Below are 23,328 nucleotides of genomic sequence, written 5' to 3'. Positions count from 1 at the left end.
CGTTTTTTCTCGTCATAGTCGCAAGTTTGCCCATCACAGGCAGCAGCTCGTTTGTGTGTGTGACGGAGGGATTCCCGCCGCTCTTCACGAGTTCCCAGCTGGCCAAAATACCATCATATGCAGACTACGCACACACATCAAGCGCATTTATCTCAGCCCACAGCATTGTTTTGGATGTTTGGTAAGTTCCGTCTCAAATTAGGCAATACATCATAAAATCTGACCAATCAGGTTGTGAACGTGTCTTTAGGTTCGGTATCTTTTGGTTCAGTGATAAAATTGCCAACCTGAATGCTAATCGGACCAGGACTAAACTTTTTTTTTTTTTTGGTCCGAACGCACCCTTAAATTCAGCTAATTTTAGTTTACAAAAATAGCAGATGCAAAATTAAAATAAAATAGTTAAGCATTTTATATATTACTTTAAACATTTATCAGCATGTTTTCATAGTTACATATTTGGGGTCGGTAACATTTGTTAATGTTTTTGAAAGTCTTTTATGCTCACCAAGGCTGCATTTATTTGATCAAAAATATTGTAAAAAACAGCACAATTGTGAAATATTATTACAATTCATTAATTTATAAATGTATTATAAAATGTAATTTAAAAATGTAATTTTCAGCATCATTACACCAGTCTTCAGTGTCACTTGATCTTCAGAAATTATTCTAATATGCAGATTTGGAGCTCAAGAATCTTTCCTCGCTATTTTCAATATTGAAAGCAGTTGTTTTGTCTTTATACATTTTTCAGGATTCTTTGATTAATAAAAAGGACGAAATGTCACTTTTGATCAATTTAATGCTTCCTTACTGAAAGTATTCATTTATTTTATTTCTAAAAAATCGTACTGACCGCAATCTTTTGAATGGCAATGCATGTCTGTGAAATAGTGTGCTAAAGTTATTAAGTTTGAACTGGCAGAAATTACACATTTGTCATTGTTTCTCCTTATTTTTACTTTTTTAAAATACTTATCTATTATTGTGGTATCATCTGTTTTGTATTAACTCTGTTTTGTTTCACATAAACAGAAAAAAAATACTTTTTGGTTAGTTACATTATTTGTTTCCTGGTGTCTAAGAAGGCTGTTCTTTTTTTGTTTGTTTAAAGTTTGACTACTCAAGACAAAGTAGTCAAAGTTGTCCGTTTAATGCTTTTGCATACGCAATCTAGTGCAGAAATAACACAAGAAGGTGTCCTGTACAAATGACCCCTTACTTGGATATTTACACCACAGAGTCACTTTAAAAAATACTGTAGAATGATTTGTAAAGTCTCCATAGCCTATCAGCCCTAAACCACATTCAGATGTACCAGTGTTGCATGAATGTCTTTACAGTAGTCTTCTGTTTTGTAAAATAAATTGTTACATGTTATTTTCACCTGTTCAGTGATGTATTTCCATGCCATTTGACTTTGTTCTCTCCCTCTATATGTCTGATGTCAGAAGCTGGATGTGGGGCTTCCTCAGCAGGTGTTATTTTTTAATTGAATCCAAAATCTCTGCGGAGGCCATCCTCCTCCTCTCCTCCTCAAAGCAACAACAATAGCTAGTTACAGAGTAATGAATGGCTAAATCACGAATGCTTTGTTTACTCATTTGTGACTGTCACACTGTTCTCTGTTCATGGATTCCAGGAACTTTAGGCTTGTGCTTCCCAAAGGTTCCACATCTGAAAAGCCACACAGTGTGAGCTGAAAAATGACTCTATGCATGAGTTTTACTTTTTTGTTTTTCTACCTTCAAAGCGACTGCTAAAAAAGATGAAGCGCCCCCAAAAAATCCATACGTTTTCATAAGGGCAAGCATATACATGTGAATTTTAGCCCTCACCTGTTCCTAGTGACAACAAACAACTCTATCCCCACTAGCATTAACGTGGAACAGATGTACTAATGAACAGCTCAGCGCCATTGGAGGAGGTGGTACTGCACACATTTTAGAGAGCAGAATGAGAAAACAATATAGAGCAGTCTTATATGTTTATGTACTTACTATAGTGAATTATTTTTCGTGACCCCATTTATGCTGAGAAATACACATCGTAGTCACTACGTATTTCAGAATGAACACAAATTGCCTGATTTTTTACACATTGCAAAAAAAACAAAAAAAACAAAAAAAAACACACATTGTAGTCACAACTTATTTTGCCTGATAAATCTATCTATCTATCTATCTATCTATCTATCTATCTATCTATCTATCTATCTATCTATCTATCTATCTATCTATCTATCTATCTATCCCAGTTAAAAATGACAATTTTAGTAGATATAAAAATATAAATATAGCCTACTATTTATTTTTAATAAAATTTTTAAATGATTTAATTATAAAAAAGTTAAATAAAAACAAAAAACAAAAAGTATAATATTTTATTATATTTTTATGATAATATTTAAATATTTATAAATACATAACTAATAGATAGATAACATTTTTACTATAAATAATAATTCTAAAATGATTAAAATATAAAATAACATTTTAATATAATACTTTAATAACAACTTTTAAAATAATTTTAATAATTATTTTATCTATGAAAAAAGATAATAAAACTTTCAAACTTTGTCAAGTCAATATTCACAATTTGTCATATTAATGTCTTTTTCTACTTCTATTCAGTTAGAATTGAGGAATTTAATTGTAATTTGAAAAATAATTCTTAATTCAATTCCGAACGGTGCACAACCCCGATGCTAGCAATGGTCTGTTTGAATAAAAGCAGCTCTGTGCTAATTTAGGGCTTTGGTTATTTGTTTCATATTGATCTCTGTCTGCTTTAGCGTTTTGTATATTAACACTCTAATCATAAATCACATGATATAAATAATGCGCTCCGCCGCTTGCAGATGCAAGCCTTTGTCTCCGCAGAGCACAAAACCAAAGGTCAAATGATTAGCTTTGCATGCATGCATGCCTTTAATGATTTGAATAAACCTTTGTGTCCGTGTGTGCATCCTCAGCAGAAGCAGCAATGAAACAGAGAAAAGAAGGACTAAATTAATGACTGCTCTTCTGTTTGCTAGCCTGCGTGTGCCAGGCAGATGATTCAGCAAAAATGGGCTCTACCCATGCGAGCGCTCCGTAGAACCAGCTGCAGTTCATGCACAATACACCAAGGATGCGCTAACAGGATCTATTAAAAAACAAACCGCGAGGCAGGCGGGCGTCTATTTTCGCAGGCAATGAAAAGATGGCGTCTTTACGCTAAAACGGTTTTGACAAGGAAGCGAAAGCGTGTTTCACACTCGATTTTTGCTAGTGCTGTTCTAGCTCGCCGATCAAACGTCTTTGAATGCATCGCTCGCTCTATACCAGACTGTGAAATGCTCATTCGGATTTATCAATACCCGTACACACGGTCATCAAGGCCTCAGTCAAACAATTCTCCACGCTACTTCAGGTGGGTTTCTAAATGATTAATACGCAGCCCTCTAAGGAGCACGCTACTTCATAGACCCTCTCTTCATGCTCTGACTGCATTGTGAATAATTTGTTCTTCTAAAGTGCGTTCCCAAGGTCTCACTTTGGGAAACTCCAGCCATTTATTTTGATTTGATCTCGAGCTTATGAGTAATTATGAAGTGCCATAGGGCACATTCTGCCTAGTCAGCAGAACAGAAAGCAAACATTAATTTACCATGCTTAGAGTCAAAGTATTATGAACACGGAGTCGAGTCTATGACTGCGGCGGAAGGGAGGGGAAGGAGCGGAGATCATGTTAAACCAGTGACATTAGCAGAATGCAAATGCGCTGCGACCGGCTCCTGCAAAGTTGTGGTGGTGAAATTATTTGGAGTGAGCACAAAAAAAGTTTCTTTTTCTCTCTTTAAGCAACTTTCCGAGCGCAGTTCAAGAGAAGAAATCCCTCCAGGACACGGAAGCAAGAGAAGAGCTTGCCAATGGACAATCCGGTGGGAAAATGCACAGGGACACACTGATCCGTGGGGAACCTAAATACAGCGACGCTAAAGCCTGTGAGGGATTTAAATAATGCTACAGAGGTTCAGCGGGGGCACGTATAGTATCCAAACATGCAATTGTCCGGAGAAGCTACTAACATCTCTAGGGTACAAACAATAAATAGACGAATAAGTCTAGATGGGGCAATTAAACAGTTTACAATTCGCTTCAAGTGGTCAACTAGATCACTGGAGCCTGAGGGGGCCACAAACGCACACTCAAAGGATTATGGGTTACTTTAAGAGACCGCAAAGGCTGCCTAAAGCAGTGTTGGCCAAGTCGCACTCTCTTGGCTGACCTCTTATGAGAAAATGATGCGTTCTGCTGCAATGATCTGCTTATTGAAATCATCTATGTAAAAATCACAGCCATCCAACGCATTAGCAGTGAAATTAATTGAAATAAGACAATTCAGCACATGCTGCTCAGTGGGCCCTCCTATCTCTGCACTCCATTGCTTTCATTTGCAGCCCTCTCGCTGGAGATAATGATCACATTTAGCCGCAGTGCCCCTAATAAGATGACAACCGTGGCCACGGCGTGCTCCCACTGATGCTAAAAAGCAGGCCACAAAGTCATCTTTAGACGCAAATTACTAAACGTGCATTAATGAGGGGCTAAAAGTTTTGGTGATGTATTGCTCTCAAATCAATGATGAAGCGTGTGAGTTTTTAAAAAGCAACAAGGCACTGGCATTGTGCACGGGTGAAGGGAGAACGTGCTGTCGTAGTTCATTCTGGATACAGGGATGGGTTAACCAAGTACGCCTTTGAGATACAAGCAAAAAAATGACCCCTTTCTCTTAGGATTTAGGCTGTAGGGCACAGAAGAATGAGTAAAATCTATGCATAATCTACAATGAGTAATTACAGAATAGGCTGATCATTTTTCAGAGGGGTGTGTGTGGGAGGTTAATTGGCTGTAGGTGAGCTGAGCGAGGATTTGGGCAGCTACAGGAGACCAGGGTCAGTCAGACATGTGGTTAAGGAGAGAGGTCACAGGGTAGGCTAGGAAACTCCTCTGCTGGTTAGTAATTACTGAAGGGGTCAAGACCAGGTGTGCATACAAACAAACACACACACACACTCATGCACAAACACATGCACCTCACACATTTACAGGCAATGGAAAAATAACAAAGACCTTATTCCCTCACCATCAGTGAGCTTCTACTGTTACCTGCTTACACATGTTTCATAGGCTTTCTGAACTTAAAGACAAGAAATATATATATATATATATATATATATATATATATATATATATATATATATATATATATATATATATATATATATATATATATATATATATATATATGGTACTGTGCGTAAGTCTTAGGCACATCAATATTTTCACCCCCTATAGTGCTGCTTGAAAGTTTGTGAACCCCTTGCAGAATCTGTGAAAATGTGAATAATTTTAACAAAATAAGAGAGATAATACAATATGCATGTCATTTTTTATTTTGTATTGTCCTGAGTAAGATATTTTACATATTTAATTATTATTTTTTTTTTTTTTACATATGGTCCACAAGACAAAAAAATACCTGAATTTATAAAAACGACCCAACTGTGTGTGGTTACCTGGATGATCTACGACTGTTTTGTGTGTGTGTGTGATGGTTGTTCTTGAGTCCCTTGTTTGTCCTGAGCAGTTAAAATGCCCAACATTCTTCAGAAAATTCCTCCAAGTCCTGAAAATTCTTCAGATTTCCAGCATCTTTTGCATATTTGAACCCTTTCCAGCAGTGACTGTATGATTTTGAGATCCATCTTTTTACACTGAGGACAACTGAGGGACTCAAACACAACTATTAAAAAAGGTTCGAACAATCACTGATGCTCCAAAAGGAAACACGATGCATTAAGAGTCAGGGGTGAAAACTTTTGAACAGGATAAAGTCCTGTCCAAATTTTTCTTATTTTTTTTCCACTTAGTTCTGCCCTTCAGAAGCAATAGAAGACACTTAAATGTTTGCCAGAAGACAAATCAAGTACAATATTCCTTGATCTTCAAATACAAAAGGTTTTCACCTTCCGGCTCTTAATGCATCGTGTGTCCTTCTGGTGCATCAGTGAATGTTTGACCCTTTTTTAATAGTTGTGTTTGAGTCCCTCAGTTGTCCTCAGTGTGAAAAGATGGATCTCAAAATCAAATCACCCCCCAAAAAAGGGTTTATGCCAGTTATTTATATCTTTTGCTGTAGTGTGTCAATAGGAAATATCCGTTCGCAGTTCCAAACATTCATTTTGCCATTAATTGAGTGAGACACACAATAAAACTGATAACAACCGGTGCTCCACATGGAGATCAGAGCTCACCATCATCAAATCCGTCTGTGATTACATGAAGAAACAGATGAAACTGAGACAAACTAAATCCACAAGAACTGTGGCCGTGTCTCCAAGAGATTTTAAGAAACTCCAAAGCTACCTGAAAAATGATTCCAAGTGTACCTGGACAAGAGCTGTTTTAAATGCAAAGGGTGGTCACACAAAATATTGTTTTGATTTAGTATTGATAAATAAATATATATATATATATATATATATATATATATATATATATATATATATATATATATATATATATATATATGTATATATATAAGGTATATATAAAGGTAACACTTTATTTTAAGGTGATGTATTACAAGTAATTACATGTACATACTAAAGTAATAACAGTAAATTATGCATAATAACCTAACCCTAAACCAAACCCTAACCCTAACCGTAACTAGTTAATTAATAGTACTCAGTACTTATTTGAGTGAGTACAATGTAACTATGCCACCTTAAAATAAATTGTAACCTGATAAAATTAAATGTTAAAGAAACACTTCGATAGTTAACACTTATATAGTTAAAACATCTTTTACCACTACAGTGAAGAGGGACTTTTTTGGTTAAAATTATGCCTGCTCTGACAGCTCTGGACTCAAAGGTTCTCCACTATGCCAATCAAACCCTTCTCTTCGCTAGCACTTAATAAACACTCCAGTCGCCCTGCGACGGTGGAAACGGTTGTTTGTTTTCCTTCTGTTTTCCTTCCCTTTCTTTTCCCTTTTCCCACCACTTCCCTGAACACAGTGGGAGTCGTGCCTAATGAGCCACCACCCAGCATCTCCTCCTCTCCGCACCAGCCATGCAACCCTTAATCTGTGACTTAACCTGCCCACTGAGCGGCACTGCTGGCAGGAGAAATTACAGCCCTGCGGTTTACCCAGACTGCACTGTACCCCTCTCACAACATTTAATTAATCCACTGGGGAGCCAGATCTTGCTAAATATAATCCCACCTCCGAACCCTGCCATTCCCACTGCCCTTCTGACGTGCCACTGAAGAGACACGCGTCGATGAGAGCGCAATTAGATATGTATAAATATTGTTATTACCAAGACGATTGCTAGAGCAGATAGAGAGCGGAAGGTGAGAGAGATGAAAGGTGCTTAAAAGAGGCTTTCCGCACCAAGACAGAACGTGGCGTGCTTTTCCAAGCTCCTGCCTGTATCATTCCGCAAAAAAACAGTCTCCCCAGTACCGCCACAGGAGCCGGATGAGTTCTTTTGTCAGGAGGGGCTTTAGTCACACAATGTTCTGAGATTTATCCGTGATGGAAAACTCTGAAGAACAAATAGAGTTCTCTCGGGGCGAAGACAAAAAGAGGACATTCTCACTCAATGGCCATTTCGGAGCCCAGGTGTCAGAGCTAAAACACTTTCAGCCTGATCAATGTATCTCCAACGCGGAAGCATCCCATATGCCACCCCGTGCCATTCGACCACCTGCCATAACTCAAACCTGCCTCGCGTTCAGACGCCCCACCTCCGTCCACCAAGCTCTGCTGTGGGGTTATACTCATTTCCACTAAAAGCACTTTGGGGCAAATGTTCAATCAGACCCAAGATGATCTTAGCTGGAGAGGCAACAGGAAACAACGAATAAATAAAGGGCCTGCAGTAAAACCGAGAGCAGTGGAAGTGGACCCTGAAAGGATCAATCCTGGTAATTGCTGTGGTAGAAAATGAATCAGGCAGGAGGAGAGAGAAAGAGTGAGAGGGAGAGAGAGATGTGGCCATATAAACACGGAGTGGTAAACAAGTGCAAGAGGAGCTGTGGGAGCACGCTAAGGCACAAACAGACATGACCTGCAGCCTGAAAACATGCCGCACAGCCTCCAAAAAACAAACAAACAGCAGGTGGCCTACAAACCGCTTGCATTACAAGTAACTTTACACCTTGCTTATTCAGATCGAATCTGGAGGGCTTTCTATATGGATATAGGAAGTCAAAACTGAGAATTTCTGCACTTTTACTGATGTCATACGGCCATTTGAAAAGTGCTGAAGAGGAAAGAAATGTGCATGTGAGGACGTGGGATTATGAGGCAATCTCTCGGCTCGGGTGTCAAGTCTCATTTGGAGCGGAAGTAGATGGTTGCTCCTGCTGCAGCACTTAGAATCACCTCCAAAAGCCCTGAGGCTACGGCAGACAGCCTTCTTCTATAAGTGCAGTGTAAGAATGTATTTAGCTGTAGACAGGTAGGCGGGAACGGGGGTGGGAGGCCGAGAGGTGCACGGCTTGGGTTTCCAGCTCGGCAATAACCGGAGGATGATCGTGTCATGTGAGTATAATGAAATGGTTACTGAGATGATGATGATGATGATGGAAGCCAAAGCCCTCAGATTTCACTGATCATCAGAATGATCTATGCACATCATTTTATTTGTGCATAACAATTTCTTTAATCCAATATATTACATGAATTATAGCAATTGTGGGTGATCTTCCAATTCCTCTTTAGGAAATTGAAAACCCCCCCAAAAAACAGCATTATTCAGAACAAATGGTAAACTCTGCATTACTTTTAAAAACCATTTACTGGGCCTTGAAGGAATAGTTCACCTAAAAATGAAAATGAATCCTGTTCTGTACACACACATTTTTGTTATTTAAGGGAATTTATTCACAAAAATTGCAGGTAGTAACAACCGCGTTTCCCAAAATTCTACACAGTGTGTGTGGATCCGAACTGAACAACTGGTTATATATTTTAACGTGAATCAGAGATGTTTCTCTCTTCTGTGTGTGCAGTGTAAGAAATCACTTGTGTTTAAATCATTTGTGTTGCCAGATCTTGCTAGAAAATCAGCAAACAAGAACAAACCCATAAAAAACCTGAAATAAATCAAAATGCTTTATGCTGAAAAAAATACCGAAATATCCATGACTCACACCAGCTCACTTTAATTACTCCACAAAATCTATCGCTTAATGACCCAAGCTTACACAAGCCCAAAAATACTTATAATAGGTGGACATGGCAACACTGCAAGAGCACGCTTTGTGAAGTAGCCTTTCCAAGCACAAGCAAAACACAATGGCTTCGTCAACTGGGCTTCAGTTAAAATTGCTGCACATAATGAGTCTTTTGTCGCTGTAATGTTATTATTTTTTTTCAGAATAGCACATATCAAACACGTGAGACTCCAGAACTTTGCTATGGTTACCATGGTGTCAATCATTGCAGTTTCGGGAGTGAGTCGTGTTCCGTACACACACAGAACGATAATTACTCGGACCGACTCCCGCATTTAAATGCGGTTATCAGTCCTGAAACTTTACAGTATGTACATGGCCAATGAAACATTTCTCAGAATATTTTCTTTTATGTTTCATAACAGAAATAAGTTATACAGGTTTAGAACGACATGAAGGTGATCAAATTACGACATTTTATTATTATTATTATTATTTTTATTTTACTTTTGGGTAAACTAACCCATTAAATAATATTTTAGAAATATGTTGATGAGGTTAATTAATGGAGAAGATTCCAACTAAACTGAGAACAATACTACAGTCTGACTTATACATACACATTGATTTATACACTTATTTTTTAACCAAATCTTAGATAAATTGTACTGGACAGGACCTCAAAGCAATAGTTGAAGCATCAAGGTCAACAAAGCACATGCAACTAAATATTCAAAAATTTAGTTGTAACTCAGTCTCAAAAACGTAAAACTCTAAGTTGAGCTATGATTTTTTTTTTTTTTTTTTATATGATGCAATATGAAATCAATTCTGATAAAAAAAAGTAATTTTTTTTTAACATTCCAGTTCTAGCAGACAGCAAGACATCAAAACATTGCACTAACATCTCAAACTCAATAATACATAAAAATACAGTTTAACAAAATAAATGATCATGAAACAGCAAAATAGATTTTTCAATAAAAGAAGGTCTGTCCAGTGTATTTTAATGCATTTTTTTAATAGAAGCAAGGTTATCTACCTTTCCTGTCTTCACACTTACCATAGAAATCGCCTCCAAGCCAAACATTTCAAGAAAAAGCGTGCATTTGCTAAAGATGGACAATGCCTTTTCAAACAACAGAAAAGACTCATAATATCAGTATGCCACCCACTAAAAGCATGAGTGTCGTTAAATCAATAATTCATTTACTTTAATGAGATAAGTACTTTGGAAACTAATTGCATGCTGCCCCATTTATTCAAGCCATTCAGGGGCCTTAATGCAAAATACATCTGCCTTACGTGGCTGCAGGACACACCAGGTTTAGATAGTTGCATCTTTGTCCGAAATTGTGACGGCCTGTCACATTCTCAGATCAACAGCTTAAGTTAAATCTCACACATCCTGGTCACTGCTTACACTACTACCTGTATATGATTCAATGGTGTCTCCATAAGAAAAGCTTTGAATTTTGAGTAAATGTGTGGATATGTAATATCTATGCAAATTTACAGGTAGCCACCACAGACTTTGTATCAGAGAACTCGTCCTGATGTTCAAAAAATGCACCTCTGTATTAGACAGGTACCTCTACTGAGACTTATTTCACAGATGACCTCCTGTAACATGGGGTCACTGTATAATCATGCAAACTGGGTTGTATATTGAAATGTGAAAAATGTTTAGCTTGAGAAAAACTTTGTTTAAACTTTTAAACAGGCATATTTGTTTGTTACTTTAACACGAACTGCTGTAACAGGATTTAATTGCATCTAAAGTGAATTACCAATGATCGAACCCCGCAAACATTCTCGTTTCACTTGGTTGAGATCTCGGATAGTTAGACATCAAATTAAACCATCCAGTCACATCCAACTAGTTTGCAGCAAGTGAACTTCTTGGCCGGAAGGACCAAGCAATATTCAGTGGAAGCATTATTGCCTATATCAATATTGAATGAATGTGATGCACATTGATTTAAAGTGCCACCAGTATGCCATGCACTGTACAAAATAGCCAATTAAGTTATCAAGCAGTTACACAATTATTTATCAGTGTTGAATTAGTCTGGCATTTGTGTATTTAAAAGGGGACATGTCAAATCAGAGCACTGATTATGCGTTTCATTTTATGTTGATCTTATTCAAATTAATTTAATCATCTAATTCTTTAATGGAAAACAGAACTAGTCACGGTGCTGCATCAGGCTTTTTGTTTTCTTAAACTGTTGTGGAGCCTAAAAGGCAAACGTAAATTTGCACAGCTTAATGCAGTTAAGCAGTTTTCAAATAATATTTTATATTTTGAAATTCAGAACAAGCAATTTATAGAAGAACATCTTTCCAGCAAACGTTTCCAAAAGTTCTACACTGGATTTTCATTTTAATCGGCCATCATGCAGGGGAAAAAAGGTAACACTTTATAAATAAATGTCATTATAAAGTTTTATTATACTGTATGTTTTTATTATTGTATAATGCCAAATACAATACTTTTAATCTATTAATAATTACATCACTGATATTAGTGTATGTATAAAGCACATGGCAACTATACATAATACAGTGTTCACTTTATAGTATTCTATTAGCTTATATTATGTATAATAGCCAATAAAATTATTATAAATTGTTACCCGAAGTTATATATGTATTAACAACAGCGGGACCAAACCAAAAGGTTATATAACATCGAAAAATTCTTTTAAAGTGTGTCATTTTTAGTCTGGTGGCATATTTCTGAGGGACATGTGGCATATGTATTTGTGGCGGCTCATGTATTCCTGAGGGTCACCGTGGGGATTCCTGTACTTGATCTCATACCTGTTGAGCTAACACATTTTTTGAACAGGAAAGGATTTCATTACATTAGCATGCTGTGCTCTGACTAAATTTGTAAGTTTAATCAGCTTCAATTAAATTACAAGCCAAACATAGAAAGTGAGGAGCGCAGCAAACGTGTCCGTTGCCGTCTGCTTCCATCAGTGAAATCAAGGATGTTTTAAACAGGTCCTATTTTTTTAACCTGCACACATGTATTATACCGTGTACGCATGAATAATACATGCACTCACATGGACATACACTTGCACATTCACATACCCATGAGCATTGGAAAAACCTATGTGGATTTATCATCGTTTGCATGTATAGGAGAGATGCATAAAGAAGCCGCATGCTGCACCGATCAAGCAGTGTATCGATTTCCCGCAAAAAAAAAAAAAAGATATTGTGAGGCTATGAATATGTAACACTAACAAACATATGCATACACAGGTAATATTTCATATCTGATCGCCTCATTTTTTTAATGCAAAAGAGATCGCATTTTACAACCTCTCGCCAGGAAGCGGAGTGTACTATAAACGTCTTCTATCTCCCACCAACATAAGATGCAAACTCATAACTCCAGATATCCCCTGGGAGATGTTATTTTGGTATTACATGCCCGAGAGACTGTTGTATTATAATGATAGCATGTTATGAATGGCCTCTTAATAACATGCCTTGGTTAAAGAGATGAATGAAACTTTACACTTAATCAAATGTGTACGTACACTGACAACAACAAAAAAGTAAATAATTCATAAAGTTTTCATTTTTGAAAGGGGTAGTTATGATGTTTTTTTTTTTTTTTTTAAAGAAATTTTACTTTGTAAAAAATGTATCATGGTTTCCACAAAAATATTAAACAGCAAAACTGTTTTTATAATAAGAAGATTTGTCTTTTGATCACCACATCAGCATATTAGAATGATTTCTGAAGGATCATGTGATACTGAAAATTATAATTTTGTTAAGTCCCCCTGCGGTGAAAATCAAGTTTTTAAAGTTGTTTATGTGGTGTTTTTAACATGCTTTAAGACAAACCATGTGCAAATTCATAAGTCAACACCATTGCTGCGTATTTTGTCTTTAAAACTGCAGTAATCTATAGATGCGGTTTGAAATCGCTGGTGTTTCTAACGTCACAAACTACCTTGTCGTTTGTGCTGGAGGGCTTTAGCCTATCATTAACCGCTCTGAAGCAAGGGAGTCGTGTAACATTAGCAACACATTATTAGCTGTTTGATAATGTAGTCATGCAAAAGGCTAATCATATTAATTACCGTTATGTGTCAGACGATGCAAAAAGTGATATCATTGTGCAGCGTTTACCTTAGTAAGTTGACCGAGTGGATCTCTGAGTTTGTGCGAGTGAGTGGAAGCGGGGCTACTTATCATATTCATAGATCCACATATACTAAATGAAGCAAGGGTGTAGAGTTATATTCAAGCTATTTTAAGGCATGAAGAAATTGTTTTCACCTTTAAAAACATTTAAATATGTCATTTTGGTGACCAAAGATGAGTTTTAAGGGATACAATTATTGACTACAAATATTAATAAATAAATTAAACTGTATGTTTGTGAGTAAAACATGCCGTCATCCAAGAGGTCTACTATCATTTGTCTTTTGTTTGCAAAAGTGTTAAGTTTCCAAATAATTTAGGGCCCACAAGAGGTTTGCGATCATTAATCATCTTAAGTTTTGATGCATCATCAATTTTAATATTTTATTGAAACTTTCTTACCAAGACAAACAATAACTATGCTCATTATATGAACCTGGTGTTTCGAGTCAATAAGTTCCAACAACATGAAACCAAACAGATAAATGCATCAATGGTTGAGAATCTAATCAGGAGTTTGACAAAGTCGCATGTAATCCATTCTCAGATCTGTCCGCGCATCAATCCAACAGTCATTTATCTGCGAATAAGACGCTCCGAGAGTAATCAATTGCCAACGATATGAGTGATCCACATTTTCAAAACCTAATGCATCTCTTCATAGATTTGCCGATTTACAAAAATCTCCTCCATCAAAGTCGGGGTGGAGATATCAGAGGGAAAAGGTGGGCTGTTCGGGACCCCTGGACAGTGAGTGATGCATAACATCTCCTCTGCAACGAGAGAGATACTGAGCGACGGATTGATAAAGAGGGGCGTTGTTGTCTAGATCAGCATATATATGCACTCGGGTTTGTTATGCATGTGTGTGTGCACATCTGCGCGCTTGCACGAATTTATGTACGCTCCCCTCGCGTTCGATAGAGATCAGCAGTTGAGACCGTCTCCACCCGACCTCACCCCTCCTCACCCCCCCACCCCTCGCACGCGCGCTCCGAAGAGGAATGATTTAAAGGTGCTGAGATTTGTGGGTTCAACCCACGGCCAGACGAGCTGACACCTCCATAAATCAGAGCGGGTGGCCTGCCGCACACAGCCCACCTGCGAGCCGCCCCCCGGCCAGCCTGGCCTGAAACGCTGACGCCATACTACCTGCCCCTTGCTGGACACACGCATCTTGAACAGCCCTCATTAACTCCTGAGCCTCAGCTAAACCTCGAAAAACACACACGCAGATATAAACACCCACACAAACAGGCCGCCGTTCCAGTCCAGGTGATTAGGAAACAGCAAACCTCACCAGACAAGCACTTGTTCTAATCCCAAGAGGGAATTCCTGTGATGTGGCAACCTAACATGTTGTGCCCTGCAGCCAAACAAACTGCTTCTAATGCGCTGGTAAATATGGAATTGTTTCTTTTTATTTTTTTCATGCACTTTTTTGTGCAATACAACCTCTTTGGCTTATGAACACATCAACAAAACATTCGTTTAGAAGTTCCCTCCACTGTTTTAGATGTAAATGAGACTAAAGCTGCAGCTCCCAAAAGGGGTGACTTTGTTTAGTCAGCGTCTCTATAAAACACAACGCATTACCTTATCTAAAAGATGCTGATGAGTAAAAATTTCACTGCTATTTTAGAAAAAAAAATTAGCACTGAAACTAACCTGGTTATATTTAATATAACTAGACATTGCTGCACAAGTTTGTGCTGAACTTTCTCTAGAACTTTCTTCTCACTGACCTTCTACCCAAGGAGAAATTAAATGCAAAATAATAAAAAAAGAAACGAAAAATGCCACAAGTGCCACAACTGTCAACCCTGTGACTTTTAATCGGGCCAGGACTGTCATTGCGGCCCGCCCTCCATGGGGTCCGAGCTGGGCTTGAGCTGGCCTTACCTGCTCCGGGACCAGGGGCCAACAAGGGACATGTTCTTAATTAAAACTGTATGGCTTCAGGGGCCTGAACTGTCACTCAGACAGTGTACCATTACCTTTAGAGATGAGAGCTCGGGCCATGCTGGAGGCACAAGGGAGGAGGAAAAGTCAAGAGGGGAACCTGAAGAACTGAAGAAAGAACGGCCGCTGCTAATAAAAATAAATGATCAGTGCTGTACAGTTACGAATCATCTTCCTGCAATCCGTGCACTTTCCTCCACTTTGTCCTTGGACCACATAGCCATAATTAAATATTAGTAAAACGTTATGATGTTCTACTTTATTAGACGCTCCACGCTAGTCCTCGGTGCCCGAGGGGGATCGAGACAAACTGCCTATCAACCCTGCAAAATAATGACGGACGCGTCATACCACACTAGTAGAAGGATCGTCACTATTAAAGTGAATTATTTGTTCATTCGTCTCATTATATGGCCCTATTCAAATCATTCAGCGCCGCGCAGCGTGTGCGATTGTTAGTAATGAGATCCAGCTATGCTGAACGATAAGATCAGATTCCTCCGTCGTGATAAAAGACACCTCTGTGTACCCACACTCGGACTGATGAAAGTGCACACAAGGCTTTGGTGTGTAATAAGATCTCTGATCACCTGTACCGTTGTTTGAGGTTGACGGCACTTAGACGAACCTCACATCAGCCGAGCTGTAAACTGGCGATTGATTGATTCCAAAGGTGAAACAGATGCTCTTATTGATGAGCCATTTAACTGGATTCAGTCTGTGGAAGAGAGGGTCTCAAATGTGTTGAGTGAACCTTGGGGAGCGGGTTGCACTAGACACCTGGGACACAGCGAGACACAAACATCCTTAATGATGCCCCTATCCATTGGCACGCGGCTCACACCTGTGCAAACAGCAATGCAAACATGCTTACATGGGGACAAAATCAATTCCTTCAGGATTATGTGCACCATTGTGCTGCAGAGAGTTAATGAAAACTATGATGTAAAGTAATATATAATGACATAAAAAGAAACATGCTAAAAAGAAACAATGTACCTTATACACATCTAACTTTACCAAGGTTGTGCAAAAATCATAATCGAAGATTTGGTCAATCAATCAATCAATCAATCAATCAATCAATCAATCAATCAATCAATCAATCAATCAATCAATCCATCCATCCCTTTTAATTAACTTCGAAGCTTGTCGTCTTTTCCCAAAACTTTCAAACAAGAGTTTATCAAGCCAGCATTCAATTTTTTTTCTTGTCTTGACAAACTTTGCTTTACTTGTACAAATTGAATTACAACACATATTAATTATGTTTTGTTCCATGCAAATTCCAGTTACTCCATCCTGTTTTCTACATCAAAAATTCAAATTTAATTCAAATGGAATTTAAAAAGCATTCTTAATTCAATTCTAACTGGTGCACAACCCCAGTTGTTAACACATAATAGGCTTCCAACTTCCAATGAGATCACTTACAAAAAGATGCCATTCCTCATGTAGACCGTTACCTAATTGTATCTAAATGAACCAACAGAACCACTCAAGGCATCAAATTTTACAGTCAGTGCCACAGGGTGGCCATATAATGCATATATATGACCATGCACACATGTGTACTATCCGGCTTTTCTCATTTCTTCTTGTTATTGCTAGCACAGGAGAAGGCCTCTGGGGCAAACATTACATAAAGAACAAGAGGGAAGTTTTCACTTCACCTCAACTTTGGGCAGCTGTTCCGTTCTTCCGTTGCAGCCCTGCAGCATTGCAGTTTGTCGAGCTTTCTTTAAAAAAAAAAAAAAAATCAATCAGACGCGTCTCAATTAATCTGCCGAGTGGCGCATTGATTTTGCCTCTAAATTGGGTCAACAGGATTGTCTATTTAAAGGGCAGGACCCTTTAATCATCATTTTATGTCCAATAGACTCTCCAGAGCTGCAGCAGTCCTGATGGCCTGAGCTAGAGAAGCTTGAGCTCCTGTCCTATACAGCAGATATATCCTCCTCTCTCTCCGACAGCAAACATCCATGCGGCCATAAAACCAGACATGCACACTATAGCAACTTCCCATGTGGCCCCTGCAAGCACAGCACTGTTTTGATTAAGATGTGTGGGAAAGCATGTTGTTATGCTAGCTACACCTGCAGACAAACTGTACATGCTGGATGGAGCTTTGTAGTGGCGGATACTCTGTCATGACATATTTCTAGCCCCTCTACAGGCTCTATGAATGGCAGAGGTATGCAGTATCCAGAAAAGAGTGTTCGCATGGCTCAAGATGTTCACACAGTACAAACATCTGATTTGTTTTTTTTTGTTTTTTTTATCTGATCCTTAGGACTTAGACACACTTTTGAGAGTGATGAAATCAGATCAGTTTGTTCAGAAAGTGCCGTCAGTGTTTAGTATATCTACATCAATTTTTTTGAAGTGCATTCGAGTTTGAAATGCAGTCTATGAGTTATCAGAGCCAATATTTTTTTCTACTGCTCACAACAAAAAAATTTAAAAAATACATTTAAAAAAGGGAGTAAAAATGTGACAATTTTTTTTGTATTCAAGGACCATTTTGTTGTTCGAGTTAGATATAGCTGAAAAAAATGTAGAAATTACAAACAGGGAGGCAATTAAAAAAAAAAAGGCAAAAAAAAAAAAAAAAACTCCAGACTGAAGCGCATTTCAGATTTTAATCTGATTTCAAACCACATATGGATGTAGTTGTATGTAGTTGGGATCAGTTTGTAAAAAACTGAATATGTATTTTTTGCTGTTCAGACAACAAAAGCTAATAGATTTAAGTCAAATACAATGAAGTGTTTGAAGAAAGTCATAGTATCACGTATCTGATTGAGTTTCCACTGCCACTTAGTGTATTAAACTGATTTTAATCCGATTTCAAACCACATGCAATATGGATGCGGTTTGGATCCATTTTGTAAAAGTCTGTCTGAACGCAACCTTAGTGTTGCATATCTGATCACATTTTCCATGCATTGGGTGCTTCTAAATGTAAAAACTCATTGATACACTGTATATCAATCCTGCGGGCTACATGAGCACAGTCGCTATTTCCATTCTCTTTCTCTTCCTCTCTCTCTAGTGTGATTTACTCCAGCTGTCTGAGGGGGCTCTGGAGGAAGCCTCCTTATGAAAGAGGATGACTGTCTTAAGAGTTGTGATGATGGATGTTGCCGTGACGACGTAGAGGCACGTGAGACAGGAGTGCCGGTTGTTTATGGATGAGACTGAGGTGCCATGGCAGCCATTGTAAATCCTCTAGCTGCACACCTTAGGAGGGGAGAGAAAAAAAAATGTGAAAGAGCAGAAGAATAGACCACTACTCTTTCTCTGAGCTATGCAGGATGCCAGCGTCTTATTGGATAGTGGCTAATATAAATGACTTTATGACTTCTAATTTTAAAAGGTAAGAGAGCAGTGCATGATAACTTGATACCGGTTAGCTCATTTGTTTGGTGAAAGCGACTCAAGCACCCGGGCCATGCTGTTGGCACATTCGAGCAAATGTAACCTTAGATTTCCGATAAGAGCCAGGTGCGTTAATAAGAAAGGCCACTGGAGAATCGAACCCATCTCAACCTCTCAAGACTTCGGCGTCTCCTCTCAACCAAGTCCCAATTTCCCACCTACAGAGAAGGGCTAAAAAAAGCAACAAGCCTCTATTAATGAATGTGTTTATTTATTTCCTTTAATAGATTTTGGGCCAAGGGCCCTCTGGGATTGAGGAAAGCGGCATTTCAGCAGCTTTCAGATCCCCCTCTGAACGGGTGGAGAGGAAGAGGGAGGGACGTCAAATCGATAGTGCGCTGCACCAAGCAAAGCTACATGGTGGTTTCAGCGGGCGCCCCTCTGAGCTACTTCATCTTACAGAAAGAGAAGCAATAAGCCCCGGCTGAGAGGGCGAATCAGCATCGCTGCTAATCAATTAATGGCCCTCATTCATTAAGTGATGAGTCGATTAACGAGCATGTTATTCTTGAGGAGGCTGACACATAATCATGGGAAGGCTTCATTGCACTTTTGCTTGAAAGTGAAAAGCAGAAAGATCGCTATTGTGATTATTGTCTGGTCAGGCTGTTGAGGAGAGTAGTGTACTGAATAGACAATGTCTGTCCTTTTTGACATTTCTCAATCACAATAACAAAAGGATGTCATCAAGAGGGAGGTTTGTCACCATGATTAGAGTCAAAGATGGTTCGCTCATCGGTTAAAGTCTTACATTACTATTGATCCAAAAACCAGAAACCAGAAAGCGCACAGCATCTTTACATGCACATATGATACAAGACATACACAAGGCTTTTCATGCTGTATTATTGACCCTGAAAATAAATAAATAAGGCTATCAATTCAAGGCTGATTCAAACTTTTAATCAAATTAATTAGATGATATGCTGATTAATTTATGAAATTATTTTTATATTATTTTTCCAGAAATTATTTAAGACATTTAATTTGGCAGACAACAGCACTGAATGAACATTTTGCAACTGTCAGATAGACCTAACTGCTGTTCACACAGATTTTTCAATACAATTATTTTTAAAATGATATAAATAAAAAAAATATACAAATCAGAAAATTTAAAGTATCTTTAAATGCAGTATCTATATATATATATATATATATATATATATATATATATATATATATATATATAAAGCATTTAAAGATTTAACGTTTTTGATCTGAATAGCACAAGTGCAAATGTGATACTGATTTGAATTAAGATTTAACGATTTAACGTTTTGGATCTGAATAGCACAAGTGCAAATGTGATACTGATTTGAAATAAGAATTCAGTATTGTTATATTTTAGACATGATATTGTCTGTTTTTATTACCTATAAAGCCATAGCAGAATGATAATAATACATTTATTTTATATAGCGCCTTTAAAAGTTGCTTTCTCAAAGTGCTTTACAAGAAAACTATGTACCAGTTATCAGTGTAAAGCTGCTTTGACACAATCTGCATTGTAAAAAAGCACTATATAAATAAAGGTGAAAACAACAGAGAAAACAACACACTTTAAATACAAAAGATAAAAAAGAAAAAAAAACGCAAAAAATAAAATTATTAATAAAGTAAAAGCAATCCTAAAACAGAATGTTTTGAGAAGAGATTTAAAAGATTAAAAAGTTGTGCATCTCCGAGAAACACAGCTGTGTTTTGAATGAATTGCACCAATGATTCAGTGGCCCATTCTTAAAGAGAGCCATTTACTTCGAATGAATCAGCTGTTTGAACGAATTGAATAAATGAATGACTTAATGGGCCCTATCATACACCCGGCGCAATGCAAGTGTTTTTTGCTAGTTTCAGGCCAGCGCAGTTATCATTTTCACGTCCTGCTCCACGTTGTTTAAATAGCAAATGCATTTGTGCCCACTGGCGTGCTGGTCTGAAAGCGAGGTGTGTTCCAGGCGCGTTGTTGGCGTGTTACTATTTTGAAGCAACTGAAATAGACTGCACCATTGACCAAGAGAAACCTGGTCTAAAGTCAATGGCGCAATATTTGTTTTGTTATTTAAACAGCACGTTAGTAATATGTGCCTATAGACAGGTGCACAACACACTTACATTCTGCTTATTATACACACAGGGAAGCACAGCAGCACACAAACATGCCAAATATTAAAAATAATTAAAAATGGAGACGAGACTCTGGTTGGTTTATTGCACGTTACTCCCAAAACACACCGATTACTCATTAAGAGAATAGGGACAACCCTTTCAGACAATGTGCCATCGACCATTTTTCCCATCCTTAAAGTAGCAAAAGTGATTTTCGGACACGCCCTAAGTGAACTTGCGCCGTGCGCTTTAGACCATGCGCGTAGATCGTTAAAATATGGCCCAATGACTTGCTCATTTAGATATTTCCCACCACCTACTGGCAGTTTTAGTTTCTTATTTAGACTATTATTTAATTAAAATAATAATAATAATAATAATAATAATAATAATAATAATAATAAAAAAAAAAAATTAAAGGTATAGTTCACCCAAAAATGAAAATTCTGTCATCATTTACTCACCCTCATGGCCAATGTAGCCTAAAAGTTTTTGTAATAAATTCTATGTTGAATCAAACAGAATATTTCTTTCTAAGGCTACTTTTTGTAATGTCTAGTTGATGCTTTTCTCATTTAACACATTTAAAAGTCATTTAAAATGAATGAATGGACTTTTGGAATAGCAGTGGTTAACTTAAAGCAAGGCCACTATGAATGAGGAGCTTAATTTTTAGACTCTAAAAAAGCTGGAAAAAAAAAGAGGACAGTATCATATGGGCTAATCAAAACAGTGACCTCTGACTGCTGGAATGTAATGAAAGAGTTTAATTAACATCTGAAAAAAAAGGAGAACAAGGGAAATGACTGAAGGGCTCTGTCAGTAAGTCAGCAAAGAGGAGACATCAGAGAGCAGGAGCTGTTTGTTAGACAGACACGGACGCTTTGTGGGGAAAAGACCACTAAAGGTTCAGGAAGCCTTTGAACAAACTATTATACATATGGTAGTGATGACAGCTGTCATAGCTGCACAATGATTCTGCTGTACTTCTTAATAACATTTGTAATACATAATAAAGTTAGCAGCGAGGCCTTGTATAGTTGGGGTTTTAACAGCGTGAGTGTAATGTGGGTTCTGCTCTCAAATTCAAACTCAAAAATACAAATCTAATTAGTGCAGCATGACCTGAAACACATTATGGTCTCAAAAAATAAATCGAAAGATTACAGTAAGTATATACATGGCTTACATCCATCTAACTGTGGTTTTAGGCATATTAAAAATCAAAAATGGATGAGAAAAAGGTTTCAGAGCAAGTGAGATCTAACTAAGTCAAATCTAAAACCACACTCTGTTCATAAGGGGACAAAATATAATCACGCTCTGTGCTGAAATATTGAATTTCTTTAATTTAAATTCATTTTTAAGGCTTTGTCTTCAGCTTGTGACTCAGAATCAAAACCCCCAGGACCAGATAGCAATCTAATTAACCAAGATCAATATTTTACTGAAATCGCCTCTCGCTCTCATGGCTGTATCTCCTCAGCAGATCCATTCGGGATTTAAGCAATGGGAGATTCGTTTCTCCACCCCGCTGCTCTTGAGGAGGCCCTCACACTGATTGGGATCACACCGAATCAGGTAGGAGGGGAAAGGGAGAGAACTCTATAGTGGCCCCTGCCATTTAGCTCCAGGGATTCCAATGCACACATAATGGAGGGAAACAGGTCAATAGAACATTTTTGTTTCACAGTGCCCTTACATGGAACCAGAACACTGCTTTCCATGCAGTCACTATAGGGGAAGCGGGGAATCAGTTCCCTCTCATTTCAATTCTTTTTGTTGCAGCAATATTTTTTTTCATACTGAAATAAATGTTTAGTTAAATATTATAATAAAATATTTAGAAAAAAAAAATACTATTAGTTAAAAGGATTAGTTCATTTAATCAGCCTCCTGTTGTTCCAAACCAGTTCCAAACATTTTGTCTTCAGTGGAAAACCAAAGGAGATGAAGTGGATCATTGCATTAAGTCAATATCAGTCTGATTCATGAAAAGGTCATTCAGAGCCAGTTTTGTGAACTAGAACAACTGATTTTTTTCATCCTTTGTAAAGAGTCAACTTAGAACAATTCATTCACAAAGCATATATACCTACTTCTCTCATCAGTCAAATTTATTTGTTTAGTGCTTTCACAAATAGACATTTTTTCAAAGCAATCATGAGGTTAATGTTCATAATATCTTAATATCTTCATGCCTTATAGTCGCATTTAGCAAATTAGAGCTGGCTGATAATAGTTTACATTTTACGATGATACCTACATGAGTATACTGTACCTGTATGTAAAAAAATAAAAATAAATAAATAAAGTTGGACATGCTTGTATATCAACTTTGAAATAATTTATATTACAGTAGTATTGTATGACTGAGCACCAGACTCTCTCT

The 23,328-nt window shown here is 37.6% G+C and overlaps 1 protein-coding gene across 2 annotated transcripts in view; it reads right to left on the bottom strand.

Annotated features, from left to right (window-relative positions):
* The window catches only part of rbfox3a (RNA binding fox-1 homolog 3a), a 431,990-nt gene that overhangs the window by 170,861 nt on the left and 237,801 nt on the right, over positions 1 to 23,328 (bottom strand). The gene's annotated exons all lie outside the window — the stretch shown is intronic.

Source organism: Megalobrama amblycephala, linkage group LG20 (genome assembly GCF_018812025.1).
Source record: "Megalobrama amblycephala isolate DHTTF-2021 linkage group LG20, ASM1881202v1, whole genome shotgun sequence".
Classification (NCBI taxonomy): domain Eukaryota; kingdom Metazoa; phylum Chordata; class Actinopteri; order Cypriniformes; family Xenocyprididae; genus Megalobrama; species Megalobrama amblycephala.
Note: the sequence above shows the minus strand (reverse complement) of the source record. Positions and strands in the feature narration are given on the sequence as shown.